Source organism: Balaenoptera borealis, assembly GCF_965194805.1.
Source record: "Balaenoptera borealis genome assembly, chromosome: 16".
Taxonomy (NCBI): Eukaryota; Metazoa; Chordata; class Mammalia; order Artiodactyla; family Balaenopteridae; genus Balaenoptera; species Balaenoptera borealis.
This window is the reverse complement of record NC_138872.1, coordinates 8,514,808-8,529,551: the sequence shown is the minus strand read 5'-3', so window position 1 is coordinate 8,529,551 and position 14,744 is coordinate 8,514,808. Positions and strand designations below refer to the sequence as shown.

Here is a 14,744-nt window from a genome sequence, read left to right as displayed (position 1 = left end):
TGATTTACGTAACAAATCAGTAAGGCAAGTGTTTGAAGCATTTTTTTTAATTACTTTTTTTGTGGGGGGGGTGGTAATTTAGTATCTGTCATGGTATGCCCATGGACAGATTAAGACCTATAAGCATTATGAGGCCTACATCAGTCAGCTATTGCCATGCTAATGTCATGTAACAAATCACCCAAAGCTCAGTGGCTTGAAACAATAATTATTTAATCTCACAAAAGCATCTGCAAATTGGCTGGTTTTCAGATGATCTAGACTGTCTGGGCTGGGCTTCAAGGTGTGGGTTACATCAGGGTCTGCTCTAGGTGTCTCTCATCCTCCTTGAATGAACAGGCATGTTCTTCTCACGGCACTGTTGGACATGCAAAAAGAGCAAGACCCGCGGTGTAAACACGTTCTGAGGCTTTGCTTGCATCCTGCTTGCTAACAGCCTATTACCAACAAAGTCACATGACTGAGTCCAAGTCAGTGGGTCAGGGAAGTATATTCCATCCAAAGCAGGAATGGGAGAGGTGTGTTTCCTGAACAATAATACACACTATCCCAAGACCCATAACCAAATAAAAGTTAAAAATCAAACTAAAATGAAAAGTTATATTTTTCAAAGAGACAAAAACATGTACATGTCAAAAATAGCTTTTCTGAATTTTCTGGTTGTCTCCTTTGGTGGGCAAGAGGGGTTGTAATGGTGTCCCTGCTTTTCTGGTCCTTTAAGTGTGTGTCTAGTCTTCATTTGGGGCCAGCCAGCACTGATGAGTACTCCTTTTTGTATCCAAGTGCCCAGCACTTGGTAGGTATTTGACATAGTTTGTTGAATGCAATTGTTGAATTCTATAAATGTATGGCAATTGCATCAGTGCACGATAGCTCTATTTGCTATACAGAAATTCAGGAGCATTGTAGGTACTGCACGTTTCTACATCAAAGCTTTAAAAGTAGTTGTGGGGTGTGGAGGTGCACACAACTTCTGACACTGCCGTGCGTACCTTGGAGGCCTCCAAGCAAGTCGTTGCCTTTGGGTTTCCTGTTTCTCTGTTTCGCCTGCAATGGAAAAGCGATCGCTTTCTCATCTGATGTTGCCCAAGGGAAATGTGTGCCTGGAAGATAATCAACAGAGAGGAGAGTGTAGACAAGTAAATAAACAGTTTAATGAATATAAGATAAAACATGAATTAGGGCTTCCCTGGTGGCACAGTGGTTAGGAATCCACCTGCCAGTGCAGAGGACACGGGTTCAAGCCCTGGTCCGGGAAGATCCCACAAGCCGCGGAGCAACTAAGCCCGTGTGCCACAACTACTGAGCCTGTGCTCTGGAGCCCGGGAGCCACAACTACTGAGCCCGCATGCCTAGAGCCCCTGGTCCGCAACAAGAGAAGCCACCGCAAAGAGAAGCCCACGCACCGCAACGAAGAGCAGCCCCCGCTGGCTGCAACTAGAGAAAGCCCGCGCGCAGCAACGAAGACCCAACGCAGCCAAAAAAAAAAAAAAGCCAAGAATTAAAGCCAGCTTTCAGAACGTCACATTTTCCTTTCATCTACTGTTTATTCAGTGATTGCACAATTACAACTTGCATAAATGATTTTATATACCTAGTAGTCTATAAATATCTCCAGTATGTATATGTTTGTAGATAAGGAGGGCAGGGACGATCATGATTGAACAAACATGTTCTGACATAGAAATAACCTTGCAAATACTACGATGTTCAGATTCTACCAATGCTAGTTTTTCCTGACCCGGGGAACTCAGTGTTACGAATTTTATTAATAACTACCTTTGAGAGACTAACAAATGCCACACATTGGGGTGAGATATCTCTATATATTATTATTTTTAACCCATGTAACAGCACTGCCATGTTAGAACATATCCCTATAGTAAAGAAGGGAACACAGAGATGCAGTAAGTAGCTTGAGCCTGTATTTGAGCTCTAACATGCTTCACTAGAAAATCAGGCTGTTTTGAAAGTTGACTACCCACCTGTGTACAGGGAGGGCCAGTTGAGGACAAGCAAGCGTGGCATATAGATATCCATGTGACTGTCGCATCTTATTTCTTGCACCAGGATTAACGGAACAGAACACCCAGTGTGGGAAGCCACCTCAGGGCCACCCTGCAAATATTTGTATACCTCCCCACCATTCTGTTTTCCTTCAGTTTTGTAGTGCAGAGCTTCTTTATTAGATGACTAAGATAGGCATGGTAAACATGTCACCCGGATTGTCAGATGCCTCTGGTTTGGAAATGTTCACTCAGAGCCATCAGTGAAGCCCAGAGATGACATCTTACAAGCTGGTGATAAAGCTTCAAGTAGCTTCCACTGTGAGAAGGGCTTAATTATGTGTGATTTTTCAAGCAGTATCTGTAGATTATACAGATAAGATGTCTCCTTTCTGTCTGGTGTGTGCCTTGTACTAGCACCCTTATTGAATCATGACTGCTAGCTCTCCTTGGTTGTGAATTAGGGCCCCAGGAGCCTCCAATCAGGTTTAGCCATTGTCCTCACAAAGCTCATTATTGCTCTTTTGGTTGAAATTTGAGGGGCCGAACAACCATTAGGTAAGTATGCAATGTCAGGGGAGCAATTTGGTTTGAAAAGTCTCAGAAACGGCCTTTAAAAAAAAAAAAAAAAAAAAAACCTTCTAGGGCATTTCTTTTTTGAAAAAATAAGTTGAGTATCTCTGTTTAAAAAAAAAAAAGGAGGGTTTCTGCCTTTGCAGTTAAGAGCAATCCTTAGAAGGCATCCAAAAAAAAAAAAAAGTTGGCTCTGTTTTCTGAATTGCTAGTTGGGAGAACAAAAGCAGCAAGGGAAAGTTTGACTTGACTTCCTCTGCAATTTGTTTATATCATCGGAGCAGAAAGAATCTCAGGGCTCAGCTCGCCACTTCCTGAATAAAGAGAGAAAAATGCCCAGAGTGCTGGATTCATTGAGAAGTGCAGAGCGGTCAGCAGAAATCCTGACCCCGACTGTGGGGCCCCGAGGGCAAAGGAAGAACTTTCTCCATTCAGCTACGATCTAAGATAACTGCGAAGTCCCCAGTCACCAAATACTCCCCCAGCCCTCCGAGTGGCCACAGAGAGGCCAGCTGGAAGGAAGGTGCAGGCTTCCCTGGCTTGTTGCTCTGGAGTCGGCTTCATCCAAGACAGTATTGTCAGTCCATCCAATTCAGAGACAGCAGTGGCAGCAGTGGAAGTGCATTGAAATTACAAATATTTACTTGAAAAAAAAAAAATGTCCAAATCAGATGTAACTGAGATGATAAGGTTCTGTTTACTTCTCTAGGTAGTAGCCGGGAAACAGCCAAACCAGTTAGGTAGGAAACTTTCTTTTTTTGGTCAGGTATGTACTGAATCACTGGCAGCAAACTTCAGGGATTTTTAGGAGAGAAGATTTCTTTCTCTCTAGGTTCTCCTGGGCAGAGTGCCTGTATTCCTTCCCCTCCGCACACACACTTTTTAAAAACAATTCGAGGCCAGCTGAGCTCATCTTGATTATTGCTGTTAGTTTCCTGCCACTTGTCTTTGTAGGCTGGAGTGAGGCCGAAGGATTTAGATGAAAAACATCAGGCTGCTCTCCTCTTCAAGAAATCTTACCTGTGTGGTTTCCTAGCTTGCCTTTTCATAACTTACTCGGTTGAGGTCTGCCATGGCTGGCCTATTTATTAAAGAGAAATTTGAAATCAGTGGGTGAAAGGGCTAAGAAAGAGAAAAATACAGTTGAGCAGTGAATGTACTTGGCTGAGTACCCTTATGGGAGACTGATTTCATTGGCCTTTGGAACACTGGAGGGGATTGCAAAACATGCAGCTAGAACAGAGAGAATGCAGATAGAAGGTGGGGGGCAGAATGGGGAGACAAAGAGGGTTTCCCTTTCCTCAGAAAGGGGGGATCATCATTACTAAAGTGCGTTTCTTGGGGCAGCTCAGAAGCAGGAGAAAATGCCAGGTAATAAGGCTGGTGGCCATTTGAATAATGAATAGTATAACACGCAGTGATTTCAAACCTCACAGTTTGTTATTGGAAGTTTTTCTTCCCATTTGGAGGGCAGGTTTCCATCAATTCTCTTGTCTAATTCCTGCTTCCTGCCAAGCTGCTGCTGTTTTCAAGAAAACACTTGGGTCATCGTTTGAGAGCTTCAAAAATCTCAGTGTTCAGTTAGCCTTCTTTTGAATCCCTTCTGACGGTTGGTTAAATATGGGTCCAAAGTCCTTTCTGTAAGTAGGGCGGATCCTGGGGTGAGGAAACTTAATTTTCTGAGTGTTAAGAAACAAAAATAATGTTTTAACAGCACCATTACTAGAAAACTTGGAAAATGCATTCTTCTAGTCTGTTCTGTTCAATTCCATTTTATGGACCTCTGAACATTTCATAGTACAAAGGGCTATTATATAAAAAGGACACTCGGATATTCTTCTTAAAGGTTCCCTTGTACTTTCATAGCATGTTTACAAGGTTACTAAGTATGCTTTCTCATCACTGTGTTTTAAATGGCTTGACTATTACTCCCACGTTTGAGAATCATTGAAACTGCCTGAATGGAACCGGGATAGCCTTTGTTCCCCATTGATTTGGAAACAAAAGACACAGGAAAAAAAGTTTATTTTGCTGCTGCATGCCATATGCAGATGAACGCATTGTCGATTAAATTAAACCAAGGATCTGAAGACTTTTTCAAGCCTTAGAAAGAATGTTCTTATAGTTACGGTACATGTTAGAATTTGCCCTCCAGTTTTCATTTATTCCATTGTGCTTGTGTCTAACGTTGGGGTTATTTAAGTCACACACCCAAGTCTTCAGGAATAATAAAGCGTAATCAATAGAGGAGAATCAGCATCAAAAAAGACAAAAGTTGCTATGTTGTTTCTTAGGTGGGAAATACCAGATGGACATAAGTAGGCAGTGCCCTCCATTCATTTTCTCCCTTCTCCATCTTTTCCAGTTTCTCTAGACCCGAGATTCTCGTCTTCGGCACTGTTGACATTTGGACTGGGTCATTCTGTGTTGCAGGGGGCTGTCCTGTGCGTTGTGGGGTGTCTACCAGCTTCATGGGCCTAGACCCCAGATGCTGGCGGCACCCCTCCACGGTCATGACAGGCAGCCTCGGCTCCTGTAGCTGCCACATGTCCCCTAGAAGGGGGGTGGGGAGGACGTTTGGATCGCCTCAGGTTGAGAACCACTGTTCTAGAGCAACCCACCCACAGAATCCTGTTTGAAGGAGGAAGAGAAGATTAACTTCGTGTTCGGCCAGCGATAGTGAAAATCACTGGTTACAAAGCAGTTATTTTAATCAATTCATAGAGTTAGATCTCAAAATATGCGAGCGCAAGAGAAGGAATCAAAGGACTCAGACAACTTAATAGCCAGCCCTTCATTTTACAGGTGGGGACCATTGCAGGAAGTGCATCCCAGCGTACACAGCTAGGTGGTGAGCTAAGGCTAGTTATTGCTAGCTTTTTTTCTTGTTATTTCAAGTAGTTCATGGATTCACTTACCTATCATTGTGCCCCTCCTACTGGGAAGCATCTCAGAGTAGACGGGAAACAACGCATCTCAGGATCCTTTTCCTTATGACCGTGAAGTAATTAATATTCACTAATTTAATTTTCAGTGGCTAGAAATGGGCATGTACTACAGTAATAAAATACACATTTTATGAGATACTGTTAGAATAAAAATGTATCATAATGACAATATGGCTAAAGAAGTTTAAAACACGTCTTAATAAAGATGTATCTCTATTTCACTAGGATGTATAGTTCGTATCAACTATTTTTATTAAATATCGAAAAAAGAGAAGCAGTGCCCAGAACCACATAATCTGAGTCCTGTATATACAATAATAAAGCTATCAGTGTTCATTTTTAGTATTTTTTTTTTTAAGTTTTAAATTATGAAGTGTTTTGAACGCTGTGACAAGTGGACAGAATAAATGGTACAATAGTCAGTACATGTACTTACTGCTAAAATTTACTGGTTTCCAGCTCTCCCATTTCAGAGCCTTTACTGGTCCTTCTGGCAATCATTTATCTGCATGGCTCATTCCTTCCTTCCCTCATCCAGGCTGAAATGGCACCTTCTCAGACAGGCCTCCCAATCTTTCTTTATAGTGATAAAACTACAGAGTGTATGCTATATGACGAACAGAGGGCGCTATCCGTCACTTGCCAGCCAGCCCTGCTTTAATTTTTCTTTATAGCACATATTATATATAAATAACGTGTTTGGTTTACTTATTTGTCTGTTTCCTCCAACTAGAATCTAGCCTGACGCCCTGATGGCTTTGTTTCATCTAGTAGTGCTCATAACAATGCCTACCTAGTACACAGTAGGCGCTCAGTAAATATCTGTTGAATGAAAGTGTTGTCCGGGCAAACTGTGGGCACGAGCAGGCTGGTAACAATTTAGTGTGGGTTGATGAAGTCTTGCACTCTTGTAAATGACCTTTGTCTTCTCAAGTGTAATATTTAATTGGTTTGGCATGACAAGTTAAATATTGCAAGCAGTTAATCATTTATTCATTTTAAATAACAGGTTGTTTTTTAATAGAAGTCTAATGAAGAAAATAATAATGGACTCCCAGCCTACTGATCAGAGAAGCCTACTGATATTTAAACAGCAAAACAAAAGTACATGCTTATAGTTAGAAACTTGAAATTGCATAGAAAAGTTACAGAATAAAAAGTAGAAGACATTCCCTATCTACAAAAAGAAACACTTGTAACCAATTTCTCATGAATTGTTCCAGAAAATTTCTCTATGCCTATAGGTATACATTTACTAGCAAAATATACCTTAAGTTGCTTTAAATGCACACACACACATGCATACACACATACCAGAATGGTTTCTTTAACCCTTGCACAGTTTGTACTGAGATATTTATTTGCTCAACTATGTGTTGAACATCTGTCTTCCATCCAACTGTACCTGCCTATCCACCATTCTATCCCCCGTGCCTGGCACACAGCAAGCCTCATTACCTGTTTGTTGAACAATTGGTTAAACTGGTACACACTCTTCAACAGCAGGTGCTATGCTTTTATTAATGTACCGTGGCCAAAACACGATTCTTACGCCATTAGTGAAGTTCTTTAGGATTTGTATTCAATGAACATTTATAAATTTTTAAAAATTGTTAGCATTCTAGGTGTTCTCATGTGAATTAGCTCATGCAGTCCTCAGGCAAAATCTCCTAAAGTGATTATTTTCATTTCTGTTTTTCAAATGAGAAAGACTCAGATATCAAAACCAAACTATAGATGAAGATGTAATATTAGGAAAAAGTTCTAGGCCTCCATGCCCTATTTATATTTCTAGGTAACTTCATTTTTTTTAACCAATCTCAGCAGTCAGAATGCTGTGAACGTTTGAGCTGAGCTCTAAATACCAAATATTTCTGTATAGTCTGTCATGTCACAAAGATACATTTCAAGTCTCTCTAATTAGCCCAGCAGATGAAACAAAGATCTGAAGACTTACTAAACACTAACAAAACAAACAAGCAAACAAAATTCCTCTAACACAAGAGAAACTTCTTGACAGTGTAAAAAATGAATCCACCTGGCTTCTAAGAAGCAGGCCAGAGCAGCTCAGAATCAAAACACAGGAAGTAAGTTGTAAATGGCAGAATGAATAAAACAACTATTTTGGGGGTGAAACAGAATCTGCTCTCTGCACTTTAGATGTCACCTTTCAAAGTGAGGAGGGAGCACGTGGGGTCAAAATGTTCACCCAGGGGCTCCATTTTCAAAACGAAACAGCCAGTATACAACTCGGTAAAGTAAAAAACCATCGAATTACATGGTTAAAAATGGGTGAATTTTATGGCATGTAAATTACATCTCAAGGTGTTAAAAAAAAAAGGAAGAGCCAAATTAACAGTTAAAAGTTGTTTTATCTTGCCAGCAGGCAGCCAGTACAGATTCAGGTGTCGTGTGTGTGTGTGTGTGTGTGTGTGTGTGTGTGTGTGTGTGTGTGTGTGTGTGTGTGTGTGTGTGTGTACTTGTGTACGTGTGTACTGTGGTCTGTGAGTCCAGTATGTGGGGACTCGAAGGTTACTGTTTAATATTATGTAGAAAACATGTGCAGAGCCAAGGAGGTGAAAACAGTTCTCTCATAAAAAGACGATGGGGCTGGGGGGCTCCTGAGAAGTCAAAGGAGTTGAAAAGATGAACCTTTTGTCCTGGAGGTGTCATCACGTCCTCCTACTGGGGTGAAACCACAGAGCTTAAAGCTTGCCTCCCGCTTGCCGCTTCCCTGTTGATTCTGTTCCCTCGTAATAGCAGCCTTGTTCCGTCTGCCGGGATTCAGAGATTTATGGAGGCAGAGTGTGAGGGGAATTATTTCCAAAAGAAATAATCGCAGGAACAGTGAGACGGAAGGAGGAGGAGAGAGAGAGGGAGGGAGAGAGAAACAGAAACAGAAGAGCGATTAATTTCCAGGACAGAATAAAATTGGCTATCATGTCATTAAAGTGTTAAAACACTGCCAGCACTATAAACTGACAGCGATGCCTTACGAAGAGCCTTCTGTTGGGACCGGACGAGTGAAATGAAACTCAGAGGGAAGGGGATGGGTGGGGAGGAGGACCTGCTCACCGCCAGGAGCAGGGCTGTGCAGTTAAACCTCAGGTCGTGGTTTGATGCCCTTCTGACTCGCGGAGACAAAGGCCACCTGCCAGCCTGGGGTCAGGCAAGACCTCACACTCCACGTGAGCACCTCCTGTGGGAAGAAGGAGAAAAAGACGCGTGAGCAAACCTCAAAATTACTGACAAAAGAAAACAAAGCCTTACTCAGTCTAAAAAACCAAGTGAGGTTATTTTTCTGAGAATTACATAAGCAAATGCCCCACGCTTACCTCTGATTATTATCTCTTAATCATAGGTTTAAAAATGTCAGTAAAACTATGTCAGACTAGGACAGAGGTTACTTTGGGGAAAGAATAATGATTAGGAGAGGACACGGGGGGACTTTCAGGGTGCTGATTTCCCGGATATGTGACAACTTTGGGAAAATTTATCAAGCTGGATATTTCCAATTTGCGATTATGTATATTTTACTAACATTAAAAAAATGCCAATATGATCTCGCTGTTCCTCCTTCCTCATTCATTTCAAAGTTGATGTGACCAAAGAGAGCTTGGATCCTCCTCTAGCTGTGTTGCCCCCACTTAGCTCATGGTAGCCTTCAATGACTTACCCCAAGACTTCAGCAGCATCCTGGATTCTTCTTTCCTCCTGCTGGCTCTACCTCCAAAGCAGATCCCATATCTCTCTGATTTCCTCCATCTCCACTGGCCTTCCAAGTCAGCGTCCTGTTTGGCTAGACAGTGGTTAATGGACTGCCAATCAGGTTTCCTGCTCCCTCTCGTGCTAATCCAGTCTCCAAAGTTACCTTTTTTAAAAATGGAAATCAGGTGACCACATCCTCAAAGTCCCCCGACAGCTTCCCGTCACGTGTAAAGTAAGACCCAGCTGTGGGTAAGCCTTCTGGAGTTGCTTTCCTTCTATTCCTCTAACTCACTAAGCTCATTCCTTCCTCCGGAACTTGGCTTTGCTGTCCCTGTCCTGGGTCTCAGCTCTCCCGTCACCTGCCCACTGAGGCCGCCCCCAATCAACTATGACAGTCACCACTCCCCATCACATTACCGTCACGACACCTAGCACTATATGACAGGTTAGGTTGTCTCTTAGTTGTGTTGTTGATGGGATTTCTCCCTCACTAGGATATAGGTTCCCAGAGAGGCAAGGACTGTGTCTGTCCTGTCAGTATCTCCCCTTGGATGTTATAAAAATAGTCTGAAACATCACATGCCTGAAACCCAGCTCCTGGAATTCTCCCTCCCCACCACCACCACCTCCCTCCAACCTGCTTTCCTCATAGTACTCTGCTCGTGGCAACTTTGTTCATTCAGTGACTCAGGCTAGAAATACTGGAGTCACCCCTGACACCCCTTTCTCCCCTCACATCCCACCTTCAATCCATCAGCACTTCCTGGTGCCCTTACCTTCACAGAGCCTGACAACTCATCTACCACGTCCTGCCCCTGCCCTGGTGCGGGAAGAAAAAGGGTTCCTGGAGCTGCCTAACCACCCCCTACATCTCCCTGGGCCCCCCTTTCCATTTAGTCTCCAGAGTCAGGTTATTTGAAAATAATTTTTTTTTTTTTTTTTTAGCCGCTCTGCACGGCTTGTGGAATCTTTAGTTCCCTGACAAAGGATTGAACCCAGGCCCTTGGCAGTGAGAGTGGAGTCCTAACCACTGGACCACCAGGGAATTCCATCGAAAATAATTTTAAATCCCATATCTCTTTCCAGATGTGTCTTTCCAGGGACTCCCCATCTCAGCAAAATCTAAAGTCCTTCGGTGACCTGCACGCATCTTCCCTGACTGCCTCACTCACCCACCCACCCTCTTTCCCTTGCTTTCTCCACTGTGGCCACACTAACCAAGGACACACCCCCTCAGACCTTTGCACCTGCTGCTCTTTCTGGAATTATCCCCCAGGTATCCCCCTCACTTGTGTTCCCTCACTTGTCGGGGTCTCTGCCCAAGGAGGCTTTCTCCAGCATCTCTCTTCAAAATTGCCCCCATCCTGACACTCCCTATTTCTCTCCTCTACTTATTTTTCTCCAAAGCACTTAAGGCTCCACAGACTTATGTTATATTTATGTATTCATTGATGGTCCCTTTCCCCCAAGTTCCATGAGGGTGGAGATTTTTGTCTCTCTGTCATGGCTGTGTCCTCATTGCCCACATTTGTGCCTGGCAGATAGTAAACACTTATAGTTTATTAATAATTAATTGAATGAAAAGTACATGCTAAAGATTTAAGTCCTCATATAGTGAGTGAATGAATGATAATTAATAGAACATTGCTGAAGTCATTAAATCAAAGATACACAGAGTTTCTATTGTGGATCTGAAACCAATCTAACCTGTTCTACAGTAGTATATACAACAGACAAGATCTCTGGTCACCTGGAACTTGCAGTCTACTTGGGGAAAGCAACTGATCCAACAACTGCAAAGAACATCTCATTACAAACTTGGTATTGCTGGGAAGAAAGAGGACCTTCTGAGATCATGGCTCCATTAGAGAGAACTGGGAAGGCTTCCTCAGAGGAGGTGACATTTGAGCTGAGATGAGAAAGTTTGGGTGTACAGGGAAGTGGGGGACTGGGGAGGGCATTTGTGGCAGAAGAAAATTCCAGTACAAAGCCCCCCCCACACACACACACCCAGACTTTTAATCCAACGGGTATGGATTAATCAGTTACATCTTACTGTTTCCAAGATCCTAGTGAGCCTTGGTATTTGGTTTCTGATATTTACTATTAAGTTCATTTTCTAGCTGCCAATATTAGTGATGGTTGTGATTCTTTTCCTGATGGAGGTGGGAACCACCTCCAAACTCAGGAATCCGATTAAATATTGGAGACCTCAGAGTTTATACAGTGTGTGGCTGGATTTTTACATCATCCTTGTTTGTTTTCTTCTTTTTCCAGTCCTTCCACACTGGCTGGTCATTAAAATTTAGAGCTCACCCTGGGTTAAGTGGATGATTTCCTGGAAAACAGCTGGTTGAGCTTCCCCCCGTGTGCCTCTGAAATAAACATCCCCTTTGGAGAAAGGCTTTCTTTACTGCCTTCCTGCTCAGCATCTTTTTTGCAATTTACATTCCTGTTTTGCATGACTTCTCAGAAGAAATCTAGAAGAATAATCACTAAAATAACAGCCAAAGGTTATTATGCACTTCATAGTGTTCCCAGCCCTGGGAGCTAGGTACTATGATTATCCTATATTCAGAGATGATGACCTGAAGCTTGGAAGTTAATGTGTCCCATATCAATCAATAACTACAAAATGGCAGAGGCAGGCTTTATGTCCAGACCAGATGACTCAAGAACTCGCGCTCTTAATCATCAGGCCACAAGGCCTCCTTGACCCCAAACTGAAAAGTCTCCTCTTAACTTCATTTTCTCCAGCTGTTGGATGAAGGTGTGGAACCCAAGGTTCTAATTCTTCCAGTACATGTGCAGACAGTGGGGTTGTATTTTCTCTTGCAAAGGCAACCAACTCTGGCTGACCCGTGCTGAGAGGAGTTTAAGGGACTGATACTGAGTCACTCACAGATGGGGAATTGAAAGCTAAGGAAGGAAAAAGGAGAGGAAGGGAGGAAGACAGAGAACCAGAGCTGTCCCATGCGTCTAGGGAGCAAGTAGACTTCTCAAAAGTATTCTTCTGGAGTAGGGGAGCTGCAGTTTGCTTTCCACCCTGCCTCACTCTGGTGAAGATCAGCCATCCCAGAATCTACAGTGTGTTGACTTAATCTTGGCCATGGATTCATCCCTCGGCTAGGAAAGGGCAGGGTGCCTTGACAGTCCCACCGGGGTGACTCATGATGGGGTGCGTATTTCCTCAAAGAAAAATCAGGGCACTGTAACCCAGGCAATGGGAAATGGATGCTAGGCTTCTCGAAAAGAGCTGACCCCACTCTACCGTCAAAAGGTCAGAAGTGAAAACTCTTTTCAGTCTTGATGAAGCCTTTTGCTCCCACTTGGAGTGGCTCATCCTTATCTAAAGGGTGTCTAGTGCAGGGCCAGGCAAAGAGCAGGTGCTTAGCAAGTAAATGTGGGATAAGTAAGTGAACTGAAAAGAAAGAACATCCCTGATGCTGAATCATTGCTCCCGCTTATAGACCAGACATCACACCTCATTGAAACTAGCATCCCCTGGGATGGGCTTTTTGGGTAGGTCCCTTCCCAGCCGGAGTTCTTAACCAATTGAGAAATAAGACAAAAGAACGAGCAGGTTGTCTTAGTCCATTCGAGCTGCTGTAACAAAAATACCCCAGACTGGGTGGCTGACAACAGAAATGTCTTTCTCACAGTTCTGGAGGCTGGCAGTCAGAGATCAGGGTGCAGCATGGCCAGGCGAGGGCCTCTCTGAGTTGCTGTCTTCTCACTGTGTCCTGCAGTGGTGGAAGGGGCAAGGGAGCTCTCTGGATCTCTTTTTATAAGGGCACTAATCCCACATGTGAGGACCCCAACTTCATGACCTGATGACTTCCCAAAGGGCCCCATCTCCTAATGCCATGACACCGGGGATTAGGTTTCAACATGTGAATTTGCGGAGGGGAGGAACACACAAATATTCAATCTATAGCACAGATGGGAGCCAAAATGTCACCTCTATTGCTGATAAATCTGGATATCTGTGGGCCACTGGGCTTCCCCACACTGACCCCAGAATGAAATGAATCTTCCAGTTCCAACACAGGAGCAGAGAACAACTCCCCCTCCACAAGGAGATAGGGAGCAGAGGACAGCTTGATTCTTTCCCAGTTTACCTACCAGATAAGTCTCTGCTCCTCTCCTGAAGGGGAGTGGGTGAAGGGCAGGGAGAGGCCAGGAGTTGTAGGAGCAAGGGGAGAAGCACTCTTTCCCAGCTTCCTGACTGGGCGCCAGGGGGCCGGGGGAAGGTACACAGGGGTGTTGACCCCAGGCTGATACCAATCTACTCTGCAGCCGTGTTCATATTCTTTGTGGCTATCTACCAATTATGTTTTCACAGCTGTGACCAGAAGTATTTCCATCACTCGGGACATGACACCAAAACACCTGGTTTTGAAATGTGGAAAATTTTGTCAAAGGACTGTGAAAGTTCTCTTAAAATAGGAACATTAAAAGCCCCAGAAAGGAAGGTATAATAATTATTATCATCAACTCAGGTACAATCAAAGGCCAGTTTGCCTGACACTGAATGGACTGACAGGAGAACAGTGGCTAAACTTTGGGGTCTGAGACTCCCAAGTTTGAATTGCTGCTCTGCTCCTTATTAACTGTGTAAACTGAGGCTTGTTGATGCCCCTGGACCTCATTTCTGCAGCTATAAAATAAGGATGATAATAGCTTCCATTCCATAGGGTTTTTTTTTGGTGAAGATTCTAGAGATAATGTATTTCAAATATGCATACACCTGGCACAGAGTAAGCTCTTAATGAATCGTAGCTAATGCTCTTATGATTTTTTTCTCATTGGTGATGATGTTTAGGGACCTCGTGTTGCCATGAAATACTCTTTCTGTTCACTTGCATTATCCTCTGGTTGTTTGCTAATGTGCAGTAGAAACAACCCTGGAAGAGGAGTCTGGGGGCCCAAGTTCAAATCCAAGTTCCGGTACTTTCTAGCTGCATCGTAATTGACAAAATCACTAGAACTCTTTGAGCCTCAGTTTCCTCATCAGTCATGGGTGACATCATAGACAAGCTTAATTTGAACTTGAAACATGAATTTTTCCTTCCTTGGCGCATTTTTTCCGTCACCCCTTCGTCTATGAACAAGTGTCCAGCCAGCGTCTCAGCTCATCTGCACGTCTGCAGGGCAGCCCTTCCCCCACCCACTGCACGTATGCATTTGCGCCAGACGTTTTTTTTTGTTTTGTTTTTTTTTTAAATTTTTTAATTTTTTTTAATTTTTAATTTATGGCTGTGTTGGGTCTTCGTTTCTGTGCGAGGGCTTTCTCCAGTTGCGGCAAGCGGGGGCCACTCTTCATCGCGGTGCGCGGGCCTCTCACTAACGCGGCCTCTCTTGTTGCGGAGCACAGGCTCCAGACGCGCAGGCTCAGTAATGGTGGCTCACGGGCCTAGTCGCTCCGCGGCATGTGGGATCTTCCCAGACCAGGGCTCGAACCCGTGTCCCCTGCATTGGCAGGCAGATTCTCAACCACCACACCACC

At 43.7% G+C, this 14,744-nt stretch overlaps 1 long non-coding RNA gene across 1 annotated transcript in view; it reads right to left on the bottom strand.

Moving 5' to 3' along the window:
• The window catches only part of LOC309614413, a 22,439-nt gene extending 7,695 nt beyond the window's left edge, over nt 1-14,744 (bottom strand). Inside the window, exons 1-9 of the long non-coding RNA XR_014236155.1 lie at nt 9,399-14,744; nt 9,204-9,318; nt 8,603-8,726; nt 8,180-8,301; nt 5,498-5,633; nt 4,009-5,210; nt 3,600-3,660; nt 993-1,103; nt 223-358 (exon numbers count right to left, since the gene is read on the bottom strand). This is a non-coding gene — a long non-coding RNA (uncharacterized lncRNA). The remainder of the gene's footprint in view (nt 1-222; nt 359-992; nt 1,104-3,599; nt 3,661-4,008; nt 5,211-5,497; nt 5,634-8,179; nt 8,302-8,602; nt 8,727-9,203; nt 9,319-9,398) is intronic.